We start from the raw sequence: 15,414 nt of genomic DNA, 5'->3' as shown, positions 1-15,414 counted from the left end.
TTTAATTTTGCTGGATGATTGATTTTTGGAAAAAATTATCTAGAATGAGAAAATAATAAAGCAAGTCCTAGATAATATAAAACTAATAAATTCGCTGTACTTGGTACAATATTTTTTTTAGCTAATTCTAGCCTCAAAAGTTGGTATTTGGCATATGGTTGAGGGTATAGTGGGTAGTCATCTGCTAATATTGTTTGATAAATATTGGGTGGCAAATATCTCTCCTTCGCCTTTTTATCTTTTGAACTTCGCGGCTATGTATAAAGCGCTGCAGAGCTCATATCTGTATTTTGATATTGACTTCAACGGTTATAGACGTGTAAACATTTAGTTCACTAACGCCGAAATTCGCGATATTTTAAGGTTTTCCTTTGTTAAAGGTAAATCCGCTAGAGAAATATTCCGTGAGATTGATGGTGTTTTGGGGGATGGAATTCTATCACTTCGAACTGCGGAGGAATTTCGACGATTCAGAGCAGGTGAAAACGGCACCATAGATAAGCCAGCTGGCAGAAGACCTGTGATGACAAATACCGATCAAATCATGGAAAACATTAATTAGATCGGCATATGGCATCTCATGACATCGCCCAGGACATGGGAATTAGTCACCAAACCATTTTAAACTATCTGCAGAAGGCCGGATACAGAAAAAAGCTTAATGTTTGGGTCCAGCATTTTTTTGTGGTCGAAGGCCGTTGAATCATCCCAAATAGTGGCCTAGGCGGGATTGACGGCCAGGAAGGTTTTGCTGTGTGTTTGGTGGGATTGGAAGGGAATCATCCACTATGTGGTTGATAACTCGTCAGAAACTACGGGAGCTCGGATGGGAGGTTTTATCGCATCCACCATCCCGGACATAGCGCCAAGTGACTACCACCCCTTACTGTACATGGCGAACACCCTTACTGGTGTAAAGTTGAACTCAAAAGAGGCTTGTGAAAAGTAGCTGTCCGAGTTCCTCGCAAATAAGAAGGGCAGATATTTGCCAATCTAATATAAGTATCAAAACATATACCGTAAAAAAGCGAGCAATATTAATTTTAAAGTAATTTGTTTTTGTTAAAACTTCAAGTTCCACATTCAATATATGTAGCTATCATATCTTTATTTGAATAAAGTAGGGCGCGACTAATGATTTATTTAGCTATAATTTTTGTCATATACCTCTATTAAATGTGTTCAATTTTCTATAAAACTGAGTTTATAATAATCATATCTAAAATTCTTGAAGTACATGCATTTATAAAATTATTTTCAATGATCTTTTCAGATTTTCCCTAAATATAGGCAACGTTTTTTTAACTCTCTTACACTCTCTCTCAAAAAAATGCAAAAAATTGCCTACATTTAGGATGAGAAGGTCAACTAAAGCAACAAAGTGGAAAAAATTATACTTTTTTTATTATTTATTGTTACATAACAATTAGTTTTAATATAAGTTTGGTATAGATTTAATTTAAAAAAGACCTAATATTAAAATATAAGTTCCACTGTAAATTTTAATATTCAATTTTATATATATATATTATACATATATATATTAAATACAAATACAAAAAAAAAAGTGGCAACTACAGAAAAAAACTTCAATAAATATGTTTCACACAAATTTGCAATATTCTCATCAAATCCAGTACAAATAATCTGGCAACATTGTCTATTTTTTGTGTGTTCTTTGGTTTCAGTTTTCACCACTCTGCCAAACTGCAATCCAAAAGCTTTCAAATAAACTCATATTATGTACATTTATTAATAATTGACACTGACACTGAGTGCTAGTTCTGTATAAACAATTGCCACGAGCTAACCACTATTTCGCCAAAAAGGAAACGAGATGCCAAAATCCGAAAGGTAATGGATAAATGTGTCAAATAAAACAACTGAGAATGGGAAGAAAGTAAAATCTGAACAATATTTGAAGTTATCTGACAGCAAAGCTAAAACGAACAATGAAAATTAAATAGATAAGAACTGCAGCCACAAATATTTTACAAGCGTGCAATACATTCCGACTTCCGACAAAGAGACAGAGCAACAAAGCAAATAACAGTCGGTCGGAAAAGAATGAATATAATAAACAAAATGACGAGTCGCCGATTGAAGTGGTGGCAAAAAAGGGCAGAGTTAAAGGGGAGATTACCAGCAATCAGAAAAAAATGCGGACAAATAGATTTGGAGTAGCCGTAGTTCAGCGGGGTAAAATGTGATGAACAACAGAAGCTGAGATATAAAGAGTAGACAAATTAAAAACAGAAAAAGTAAACCGTAATGAAAATAAAAATAATTTAAAATGCTTTCAAGTTGAAATTTCATTAAATAGATAACAGCGTTGAACAGGAAATGTAGACAAATGTGTACATACAAAATTATGAGTAAAACCACTGACGGTAAGGGTGAGCCGCGTCTACGGATCTTTATTCCTTTGAAAAAACAAAACTGAAATTTTATTCAGAACTGTAGTTGTGGCTGTGCGGTCGCAATTACTTAGTTTTGTTTGGAATTGAACAATTCATTGTAAATAATAATAATAATGAAATTCCCTAAAATACACTTCAACTTGCAGTTTGTATGTCCAGCAATTGTAAACTAATAAATGTCATCAAAACTTTGCCCCGTGGCTTTCAGTTTTCTTAAGAAACTTAATGAAAATAGTAACAGATATTCATTAAACGCATGTAATTATGGAAAATGCCGAAAAGCATAATTAAAAAAGCAAAAGCAATACAAGCAATTATTAAGAAAATGCAAAGGAATCTCTGTAAGAGTTGTATAAATACTCGAAGCACAAGTGATTGGTTGCTTTTATTACAATTTGCTATTGAGCAAATAAACGAAAGGCGGAAATAATTAAAATTATGCAAATCCGATATATGAAAATAACAAAGAATTTAGCGATTCATGTTTATGATATAACAAGAAAAAAAAAAATAATTTAATTAATTTAATAATTAATAATTTTAATTGCCTGTGAGCTGATCTTTAAATGCTAAATAATTAAAAAAAAAAATAGTTTTTTATGTTTAGTATAATTATTAGGATCATAACTGTTTAAATTTGCCTAAATGTAGGCAACGTGATTCCAACTTGTTTTTCCCTTTACTAAAGTATATTAAGCATTGCCTACATTTGGTAGTGTACTTTACTTTATTTTTGGTAAGCCCGGTCTATTTTAAATTTCCTCTGCTCAATATATTATATATATTCCTAGTACTTCTGCCAGGAGCATAGTGCCGCATTTCATTGAGTCTAGTATTTTAGCTATGAAGTACTGTATTAAACAGAGGCTCGGGCTGTATCCAGATTATAGCATCATTTTCAACTAGAAGTGTAATAAAATCAAAAACAGATCAACACTAGTTAAGGGGACCCCCCCCCCCCCCCCCACTATTATCGGTTTCAAAAAACATTTTTTTATTTAATTGGAACCTATAACTATTCAAGAATGTTCCTTTAAAATTTCAAGTGAAGTTTTCAAAATCCCTTTAAGATATAGCCGATTTATAGTGTAAGCGTCAGGCTTTGGCGAGAGCGCGCACGCATAGACCACCTCGCAGATACCTAGCTCTCATTAGTGCCCCTGTCCCTTCATGGGTTCCCCTTCGGCATATTTTGTGACCACCTCCTGAAACATCATCTGCTTCTAGTCCCGCCTACTTACCGAAATATATAGCATAGTTGATTGAACGTAGGTAGGTTCTATACCTAAAAATTTTCTCAAAACTTTAAACACGTTTTACTTGAAACAGTGTTTTTACGACTGGCGCATGAGGTTACTCAAAACCTATTAATTCAATCGGTTACAAATTTCAATACGTTATACTATACATATATAGCTATGGTATGAACTATTATAATCTTCTACTTTTCTTCAACTTCTTTACTTTTCAACTTGATTTGTGGCTGAAGAAAGGCGATTTTCAATAAAAAAAAAATTCAAAGATCTGCCATTTTGTTAATTTTTGTGCGAAATTAATAATCCTAGTTCATACCAGAGCCAAACATGTACTTTTTCTAATCCCGAGCGGAAATTACATGCGCCGCCGAAAAGAAGGTCTTTTGTTTGATCACAAAAAACAACAACAATAAATAAATTATGTAAAATTTTTTTCTTATTTTTTAAGTCTTCAAATAAATGTATGCAAAGTTACAACCCTAAGTCTCCGTAAGTTTAAAAAAGTCTCCGATTCAAGCGTCTCAAAGATTTTTCACATAGATCAAGGTGTAAAAACTTCTTGAATTTAGTATCTGAATCAGATTTCTTTTAGTATTTCGATTTGAACAATTTATCTGCGCTTGAGTGACATTCACAGGTTTACTTGATTACAAGATCACAGATTTACTGACTAATTCAGAGCAACAGTTGTCAATGACTACAATTCAAATAAGCGGATTTATTGAATCATTTCGTAAATATGATGTATGAGTGGTCTAACGAAATAAGTCAGAGATCGAAGTATGCCTGAACGAACCTGAAAGTGTAAATGTACCGACAAAGAACGAGTAAATGGATGTGTCAGCTACTTCAGCTGTCCTGTGATAGAGAGCAGAGGATTGTACTTCCACTAAGAGCTTGGAAGCAGAAACTGTTCATGGAACTTTTGTATTTGTACCTCATAGTGAAAGTAAATTAAATGGAGACTGGATTCCTCGAGTCATTGCAATTTGCTATTGTACCAGGTTGCTTAGGATTGGATTATATATAATAAATACATTTGTATTGCTTTGATATTTCTCTTTTGTTACAGCTGAAGTGTCTCAGCCTGCTAAGATGCGTAGTTCAAATAAAGTAAATAAATGTTTTCTTTGTTGTAGGATCATAAAAATCTCTTAAAAGTAGCGAAACAATTCCGGACTTAGTGTCAGATGTAGATCCATCGAACTCTTATCACTTATACTCTAAAGGTTTGAAAGTAGAATTTTATAAGAACCTTTACCTTTTGGCAAGGAAGAAGGAATACCAGAATTTGGTGTTATTTGTGTGAATCCCATTTTTTTCCTGTGAATATCCCTTGTTTCCCTAAAATGTGCAGTGAATCCTTCAGTTCAGCATATCTCCAGAGAATACATTATACGCCTTAATTAAAATGTAAATATCGAACGGAATAACAAACAAACAACCAGAGCCTATGCCTAATGCTTCCACTGCAATCTTATATTTTCATATGCATAACCTCATTTGGCACAAGCTATAAATATAAGAGTGTGGACATTAATTTTTGCATTCACAACTTCTACATAACTATAAACCAACATAAATGAGTTAGTACGTGCCACCTACAGTAGTGATTAAATAAACGAGCAAATAGGGAAGCAAACAAATATGCACTAACACACAGACATACACACACACACAAAGGAGTACATTATTAACTGTGCATGCAATTTGTAAGCAAACAAATATCTCGCAAATATCACAGGGAGAGAGAGAGAGAGAGAGATAGTGGTTGGTAGTTAGAGCTGCACAGATGGACTGTACTGACTGGGACGTAGCAAATAAACAAAAGACGTGCTGAAATATTGATTCAAATTAAGAGGAAATGGCATATGTTGACCACGAGCATACGAGTATATAGAAGTCGCTTATGTGGTGTGATAATGTGGCCAATGTAAGAGTGTGTGGGTTTGGTAGTGCTGCTCGCTGTCACTACGCTCACGGTCAATGGTAAGCCAAATGGAGTAGATGAAGATTTGCGGCGGGCCAAGTGTGTCGTACGAATGACCATTAAATATAGTGTTTGTGTATTTGTAGATATCTATGTATGTGTATGTGTGTGTAAGTGTGGCAACACTGTACAATAGCGATAGATGGCTGTCTGAAAAGAGCGTTACTTATCGGTAAAAACAAGATACGAACTGTATTCAAGCAAAACTAGCAACAACTACAACAAATAGTAACAACAACAACAACAAGTGAGCAGCGAAATTTCTCACAATCATTGTTGCAACTAAACGTATCAGTTTACGTGCCATTTAGCACTCAATTAAGTGATGACATGGCAACCGTACGTAATAACAATGCTTTGTTGTACAGTAAAGTAAAGTGGCTGCAAAGCAAGCGGCTATTAATGGCAGTTGTTGGCACGCTCTGTTGCTAGCGAATCGTCAGTTCAGGCATGAGTTCTGGTAGATTATTAGTGTTGTCAGTTTGTTGAATGGAATAATTGTTATTGTTGTGGTTGTTGTTGTAATCTGCATGGAAACCATATGCATGTCGGTATGTATTATTGTGTGGGCAGTTGGAATTTACTTTGACTGTTTCTGTTGTTGCATTCATTTTAGTAGACTTTCTTGCTCATTATACATACAAAGGCACACATGAAAGAATTCTATAAATGCTTTGAATGGACCCAATAAGATATGTTGCTCTCACACCTCAAGAGAATGATTGTTGGTGCAAAATCGACCAGACGAAATCACTGTTAATAGATGAACAGTGTTATCGGAAGAAAAATCCTACTTTATAAAAATTTAATTTTTCCGACATCACACATGTTATTTTGCTGGAGTGAACCCAAAAAGAGAGAGAGGGATCTTATAAAGTTAGATTTGAGAAACCTTACAAATACATTGCTTTTATTACTCGGGACTCATTCCATAGAGGAGAGACGTTCTATATTTTAGTTTACAGTATTTGGAACACAATCGCTCGAAGAGTACTCCAGTTTCTTGAGCAGCCCAGAGTCCTTATCTACAAAACGTATGTAATGGTTTGACTCCGAAATGTTACCACATACGATGTCAGTTCTATTGGGTGCCGTATGTAGTCAACAAATGTCAGGGAAGACCATTTGATGCTCTTTGATGGCAGATCCCCTTAAAGCAAGTATCTATTTGCAGTGTTGGGTGAAGATATTCTTCAAGGTATTTTGGTTCGATACGCGGAGGGATTGCAGCTAGCTGAATTGTAGGGAAGGAGTTGAGCGGAATAGGAGAGTTGGTGCCTGGGGGGGAACAGCAGTTTTTTTATACAAATGAGGGTCCCAAAAATGTTAAGCCGGAGCATAAATGCCGACAATGAAAATTGTTTATAAAAATTTCTCTGAGTTCTGAACCATAGACCTTTAAAGAGGTTTCCAAACATCATTAACAGTCACTACTTTCCTTATGATTTTCAAAAAAAATATTTTTTTCCAATTCTCTATGCTTCAAACAACAAAATAAAATTTTTCAGAAAACATTTTTCTTTCATATTCGATTTATTTCCACTTCAATTTGCAACAAAAAAAATAAATATTCTTCTAGCTTCCTCTCTACATAATTAGGCAATTTCATTACATACAAACACAATAATAATGCAATTAATTTCAACAATAAACACCAACACTATTTATTTCTTCCCTCTAGCTACGGCCTCAAATCTCTACGAACTGACCCTCACGTCTTTTCGTTTTCAATTTATTTGTCTTAATTTCTTTTTTGTTTCAATATTTTTGTGCTTCCTTCCTTTGCATGCATTTCGCTTTACTACAACATACAACAAAGTACAACAAACAATCGAATAAATCATCTGTGTCTGAGTCTGAGTTGGCGTCTCTGAATTTGCGTCTGCTGTTGCATGCTCATTGGCAATTAATTGAAAATTTGTACGGAAATTAAATTGGAAATTCAATTTCAACAACATTTTTGTCAGTGAGTCAGTCTGTAGCATTTTTATTATTTCACAATTTCATTACGTTCCCGCGCAGCACATGCTGTGCACTGCGCTCGCATCACACTGACATAGCGGTTAACAGCGTCATGAATGAGTGTCGCATTGCATGCCTTGTGTGTGTGGCATTCCTGCTACCAGCAGCAGCATCGTTCATCATCTTTAGTGTGCCACAATGGCACAAACACACTAACACATGTAGAAGCACATAGCGCAGGGTATAAATAAAGCAATTATACATGTGTATGTATGTGTGTATGTGTGTGTGTGTGTCGGAGTTTCCTTGAACTCGGTAATTAAATATTTCATACACTGGGGATTGCTGGGGGAATTTTTCTCATACAACTTTTGTCTAGTATGCAGCTGAGCGAGCGAGTGAGCATGAATAAGAATCATCATTGGCTCGATTTGATTGCTCTTGGGATGACAGGGCGTATGAGTATTCGATTTGGCGAATGTTTTCGATTTTATGCTGCTGTAGAGTGTGCTGAATTTTAGAGGAATGCACACAATTTTGGAAATATTTTCACACGACATTTCAACGGATTTCAGATTGATGGCATGTTTCTGTGATTTAATTGAATGGAAAAAATATTCTTTGGTAATTTTGGGATTTTTTTCTTAAAATTTTGAATTTTTAATAAAAGTAAACAGTTTTTATATTTTTGATTTTGAAGTTATACTGATAGAAACGGATCTATACTGGGTTGCCACCTGTGTACAATTTTTATTGAAATAAATTTGATAAAGTTAACAAGTAAATACAAAATAGTTATGAAACTGTGAAAGCTTAAGTGTAACATATATCGGGGACATTTTTTGCAGGGGTTGCCAAATGTTTTTGAAATGTTAATTAAAAAATTTCCTTTAATAAAAATCTCCTAGTAAACATTTTTTAGAAAGGCAACATTACGGACAAAACATTGCAAAGAAAGGCTTAGAGCTACTAAAAATATGTTTTTTCTGCGTATGATTGCCACCTGTGTGAAAAAATGTGAAAAATGTTCATTACATAAATTGATATTAAACGTTAAATTTAACAACAAAATTAATATGAAACTTAATATCTTGAAAAAATGCTTCTCCCCGAGTTATTATAATATAAGGGTTGCCACCTATTTCAAGAATTAATTCAAAGGAAATGACATAATGAATTTAATAATATTATAATATTTATAACAAAAAAAATAAAAAAAGAAAGTTTTCCCTGAAAAATATTTTTGAGCAGAGTTGCCACCTATGTATTTACAGACTGAATTCAAAAAAAATTATACAAGTAACTCAATAATAATGCAATACTTATAACCGAAAAAAACATGTTTAAGAAAGATTTTTGTAAAAAAAAATATTTAAGAAGGGTTGCCATCTGTGTAAAAAATTTATTTCAAACAAGTTGATATAATAATTTTAATTATATCGCAGTACTTACAATAAAAAAAATGTAGAAGAAATCAAAAAAAAAAAATTAAGAAGGGCTGCCACCAGTTTAGAAAATTTAATTCAAATACATTTATAAAATAATATAATGAATCCGATATTACTACAACACCTATTACAAACTAAACACATTGAAGAAATATTTCGCTGAAAAGTATTTTGAAGCAGGGCTGCCACCTATTTAAAGGATTAATTCAAATAAATTGATTTAAGAATTTAATATTAGATACTACAATACCTATAACAAACAAAACATGTTCATGAAATATTTTCCTGAAGTATATTTTTGAGCAAGATTGCCACCTGTATAAAAATTTAATTCAAACAAAAATTCAAATTTATAAAATCAAATAAATATTGGATTATTGACATGAAATGAATGCGTTTGAGGAATTTTTGAACTGCATATAATATAATTTTTAAACAAAATTAAAATTAAGAATATCACGTATTACTGTAGGTAGGTTAGATTATTGGAAGCTAACGGCATTATTCCAGCATAAATCTGTTTTTTTATCTTATAGATTATCTTAATTTTATAATTAAAAACAGCAATATGAATTAAGAACTTTAGTAATGCAAATTGTCAACCAACTTAGGTCACTAGCTGAAAATTCTCCGAAAATCTTGAGTATATTGCACCATTTACGGCTGAGTGGGCGTCAAAGTTACGCACTAACGGCGTTAACCGCAATGACAGCACGTCCAACTACAATTACTGAGGGGTACAAGTGCGAGCACACGCTACAATAACTACAACAATAAGCGCCATAAGTGCAGCAACAATAGCAATTCAAAACACCCGCAATGACAATTACATGTGTTGCAACAACAACAACAACAACAACGACACATATCTACTAAGGGCGACAAAAACAAAATGCGAACTCATGTTGAACACAAGTGAATGGACGAACGTATGACTTTGGACGGACAAACGTATTGCCCCCGCAAACGCTTTTGTTATTACTCTGCGAGTGAGTGCGGGGGTGTAAGTGATTGCTACAGCGCTAGCCAGCAATCTGTTTGTTGTTATTGTAGCACTGGCTCACTTTTAATAACGAGTGCGAGTATGTTGGCGATGTGAGTTGAGCCAAACGAGCTGCTTGTATTACAAGCCATGTTGCAACTATCAACACTATTACACTTACAACTGCAACTACAACAACTATTACAGCCATTGGTGCTGGCATTATACGAGCGGCGTGTATGTGTTTTTGTTGCAAGTAAGTGAGTGAACAAAGCGTTTTGTAGCGCTGGCTGGCAAATAAGCGAGTGCCCGTCCAACATACAAATGATTTCGAGAGTCAAATGCGACACTCATGCACACACTGAACTTGCAACTGATGTGGCAAGTGTCTTCATGTGTGCGGGTGTAATGAGAGTGCAAATTTTAAAGTAAGTTGTCGTCTGTCTATTGTGTGTGTGTACGTGGATGTTGGTAGAGCAATTTGTGTATGTGGTTATAAAAAATACATATACTCGGTCAGTAGTAATTTCAATCTCTCGACATACGTATTGTTGTTGTTGTTGCATTGCAAATCAAAGAGACCACATCAATTCGCATTACTTTGTGAATGGCAAAGTGATAGCCGCAATACTGTTATTACTACCAAATAAACATAAATGCCGACATATGTATTTAAATTAAAGCAACAGTTTGTTATTAACCCTCTGGTAAAAATTATTATTTTATATGAAACTGTGATATTTATCTGAATGAATAGCAGCTTATAGCACTTTACTGGTTCTTCGGAGTGTACAATCCATTTGGCAAGTAGAAAATTATACTTTTCAACCCGGGAATTTGAAAGTCACAGCCAAATTTGGACCAATCATACGAAGAAGTTTCTCAAGAAACCAATATGAGACGCGTTTAAGGCCACAGTCATCTATAAAAGGAGTTTGTACTTCAGTTATGTCATAGAAAATAGTAAGGAAATAATCCTTCACGTCTTTTTAGGTTGTTCAGTGCTAGTCCTGGGTAGGTAAATTACTATTGGATATTTACTAAAAAATACAAATGAGTTTTATTGTTCCCCAAAAATATTACCGGAAAATTTTCTCAATATAACAAGCTATTCAGTGCAATAACTCAGCCATAAATATAGCTATAGAAAAATTGATGCAGATCACACTATGAAGGCACATATTTGGATGGATTTTTGTTGTAAAAGTGAGCGTGAACCCGCGCTCAAATAAATTTTTTGTAAATATCTCAAAGCTATACAAACCATACTTACTAGACACATATTCTTTTAACACCCCATCCCACATACTATAAGGATTATATGTTGTGTTATGTTGTGTCTTAACTCACTAATAACCTTTTCACACAGGAGCTAATTGATCAATTAACCGGACTCTGCTCGATTAAAACGCTGATTAAGATCGATTTACCATACAAAATTAAATTCTTCGCTAATTTTTAATTTAATTTTAATAGACTTGAAAATTAAATGCAACTCTGTGACAAAGACCGTATTTGTAAATATGTATACGTTCTTTGTCTGTGAGTTGAATGCTAATGAAAATTACCAACTTTTTATGAAAAGCAAAACATATATGTATAAAAGTTATCGGTTATCGAGTAGGCGGTAGTGTGAAGGGCAACAACTGGTTTCTCAAATTTTAATTGATCAATTAATTTGGCTGTGTGAAAAGGCTATAAAAATTAATCCCTGATGCACTAAATATTATAGTAAAAGGCGACAGTAAACTCTAACTTAGATTGGTGAATAAAATGTTGACTTTTGGGTAAAAAATTGCAGAACAGGAACTACTCGACTGATTTCTACCAAATAGGTAAATATATGTTTACAACAACCTCTAATTTGTAACCGAAAATAATTTACTTATATTTCTCAGATATTTAATTCAAATTCATAAATAATCGGTTTATTCTAATAGTGTGCCTCTGTGCCAAAAATGGTCAATATTTCCTTTATATTATTTCCTCAATATTATACTTTCAAAAAATCCGTTGAACTTTATACCAATATATCGGCTAATATGTCAGATATCTCAACAAAATTAAGTGAAGTCAAATCTTGAATATAATGTAGCTTGGTGTAGTATTGTTTTATCAAAGTTTAGAGAGCAGTACTTCAAAAGGTTGTTGGCATCGGTTATTTCGGTAAGTTTGGACAGGAAGAGGGGAGCCTTAGGTAGGTCGATGTGAGAAACATTCCAAATATATTGTTTTTTCATCGTGGGGGCACATTCCACAGAAGACAGAAGATCTATATATTTAGTTCACATCATTTGGAATATAATCGCTCGAGGAGTACTCTAGTTTCTTGAGGTAGCCAAGAGTCTTTATCTACAAAACGTAGGTAACAGAATAGGAGAGTTGGTAGCTGGTAGGTTTTTTTTTTAAATCGAAGGATAATTGGAATCTTAATGTCTTTTCAACATAGTAGTTTATCATCTAGGCAAAAATGAGTGAAATAGAACCAGGAACTATCCCAGCTGTAAATATACTATATTTTGTAATGATTTTTACCATTCTAGAGGACTTTATGCCTAACATATGGGTGAAATTGTGTCTTCTCATATTAAAATTAAATAAATAAATTCGAGAGTATACAGTTTTCGGTACAGCCGTTCCTTACTTCTTATATGCAATATACTTTTTCTCAATAACGGTGCAATCCATTGCTCTAAGCATTACAGGAGCTCACTGCCTCATATGCACGCGTGACTATGCATGAGTACAACTTTGTGAAGAGAACTCCAGTAAGGGAAATTGTAAATTGCAAATGACTGCGAAAAATGGAGACAAAAATGTCAACGATATTGTCGACAACAAGCAACATGGGTAAAATGGGTGCGATGTGCACAATAACGGTATAAAAATATATGCGCACCCACATTCATTTGTGGGGGACAGATTGCTATAAGTGATTGTTTTCGACGCAAGCGACCCCACGTACAACATATACATATATAAATATATATATATATATATAAATAAATATATATATATATATATATATTCCAGCAACATTTGAGTGTATTAACAACCGCTTAAAGTTGCACGAACATTTGCATGCGCGCATTGTGGGAATCGCTGCTGAGTGATTGGATCTTTTAGCAAATGCACGCCGCACGCCAAAGCAAATACGCACATCGAATATGTATATATGTTTGTGTATTTGTGTGGCATGTTTGCTTGCGCGCACGCTTTAAATTCAACAACCGCAACTGCAAACACACACATACTCATGGTGCAACAACAACAACTCAGCAAGCAACGTTCATATGCAACAATGTTGACACAGGTCGCAGGCAACTTGCCCGTCAGCAAATTTTGAAGCGTGCAAAAGCGAAATGAAAGCGAAGCTGTGGAGGAAAGAAAAAAAACCAGAAAAAACGAAAGGGAAATGAAAATGTAAATGAAAACAAAAGCAATAAAAAAACGCATATTCTCTGCGTTAGTTTAACCGTGGAAGACACACAGTAACCGGGAAACCCGGCAACCGCGCTGCAATCGCACCGAGTCAACTGGCATTTCAGCTGTGGCGAGTAAGACGACAAATGCGGAGCAACCGAAAACAGTTTTCAGCGCTGCGGTCAACAGACCAATGGATAAATTTACAAATTCACTACACACACACACACACACAGATATAGATATTTGAGCCAGTTGTTTATTATTGACAACGAAAACGAAAGATCCACAACAATTGTGCTCGTTGTTGTTGTTGTTGTTGTTATAATATATATAGTCAGCACTCACATTTAGTAGTTTATAATATAAATGATTACCGTTGACATGTTCGCATGCCAAACGCAATCAGCGCTGTTTGGCTACTTTAAAGCATTTCACGTATACGCCGTGTAGCACCCACGAGCATTGGTTGCGATTGTATGCCCACATGTGGTGGTGGTTCAATTGCTGTTCGTAAACTGTTGCTAAAATTTAGTATAGCTGAGAGGAATCGCATCGAAATTTGGTATGAAGGTATGCGACAAAGCGCTGATCAAAAGTGTGTACCTTTCCAGGTGAACACGCACGAAAGGTGGATGCTTTGTAGCAAGGGTAATGGTAAAATATGTGTATATTAAAACTATCGAATTAATTGAATAGGTCTGTTGTTAAATGATATAACTTTTTGGAGTTTTGATTTGTTGATGAGTTAAAAGCTTTGAGAAAGTAGATATAGAGCAAATCTCATATAGGATGTTTCTAAGGAACCCCAATATTTTAAGGAAATCTTGAAAAATAAATTTTTAACTTATTTCTTATTGAAAATCACGAAAATCACGCTTTATATATGTACTGGCTTCTCCCATACAATTTCATATATATAAATGGGATGATTGGGGGACTTGTCATATGTGGTATTCATTTAAATACATCATCTATCTATGTACATTTGGTACATTTGGCATGGCTGAAGTGTTATAAAGAATATGCACCAAAGTCTGTTTGTTACAAAAACACATCCAATGAGGGACTTGCTAGTAAGAATAAGCAGCCAAAAATATTAAAATTTCGAACCAGAGTTATTGGAGAAGACTTTATATAACAAATATTGATCATAATCATATGGCATATGTTAAAAAATAATTTCATTGGTTATCTTTAAGCATCTTAATGGGCTATAGCAGTGTAACCCATGAAAAATTATGAGATTTTCGTGAATTCTTTTAAATCGAATCGAATCGAATACTTTGATCGAATGTTTCGAAGTTTATTTTGATACCCTGAACAGGGTATATTAAGTTTGTCACGAAGTAACACCCAGAAGGAAGCGTCTGAGGCCATATAAAGTATATATATAAATGATCAGTATGTTGAACTGAGTCGATATAGCCACATCCGTCTGTCTGTATATATACGAACTAGTCCTTCAGTTTTTAAGATATCGTTTTGAAATATTGCAGATGTTATTTTCTCTTCAAGAAGCTGCTCATTTGTCGGAACTGTCGATATCGGACAACTATCTCATATAGCTGCCATACAAACTGAACGATCGGAATCAAGGGCTTGTATGGAAAACTACCGCATTTTACTACATATCTTCACGAAATATGGTGTGAGTTATTGTTCATAGAACTAATTTAATCACCGAAAAAATTGTTCAGATCGGTTCACTATAGCATATAGCTGCCATACAAACTGAAAGATCGGAATCAATGGCTTGTATGGAAAATTTTCGCATTTGACGTGGTATCTTCACGAAATTTGACATGGACTGCTTAAGGTAATAATATAATCTCCGAAGAAATTTTTCAAATCGATTAACTATATAACTTTAATGTTTCTAGCAAACAACCCGGCTAAAAAGAATTAGTAAAATGTTTTATTTTTTTTAATT

The 15,414-nt window shown here is 34.2% G+C and overlaps 1 protein-coding gene across 1 annotated transcript in view; it reads right to left on the bottom strand.

Annotated features, from left to right (window-relative positions):
- Positions 1 to 15,414, bottom strand: part of LOC105211162 (uncharacterized) — a 271,702-nt gene that overhangs the window by 29,693 nt on the left and 226,595 nt on the right. The gene's annotated exons all lie outside the window — the stretch shown is intronic.

Source organism: Zeugodacus cucurbitae, chromosome 4 (genome assembly GCF_028554725.1).
Source record: "Zeugodacus cucurbitae isolate PBARC_wt_2022May chromosome 4, idZeuCucr1.2, whole genome shotgun sequence".
Classification (NCBI taxonomy): domain Eukaryota; kingdom Metazoa; phylum Arthropoda; class Insecta; order Diptera; family Tephritidae; genus Zeugodacus; species Zeugodacus cucurbitae.
The sequence above is the reverse complement of the archived record's forward strand: the minus strand, read 5'-3'. Positions and strand labels throughout refer to the sequence as shown.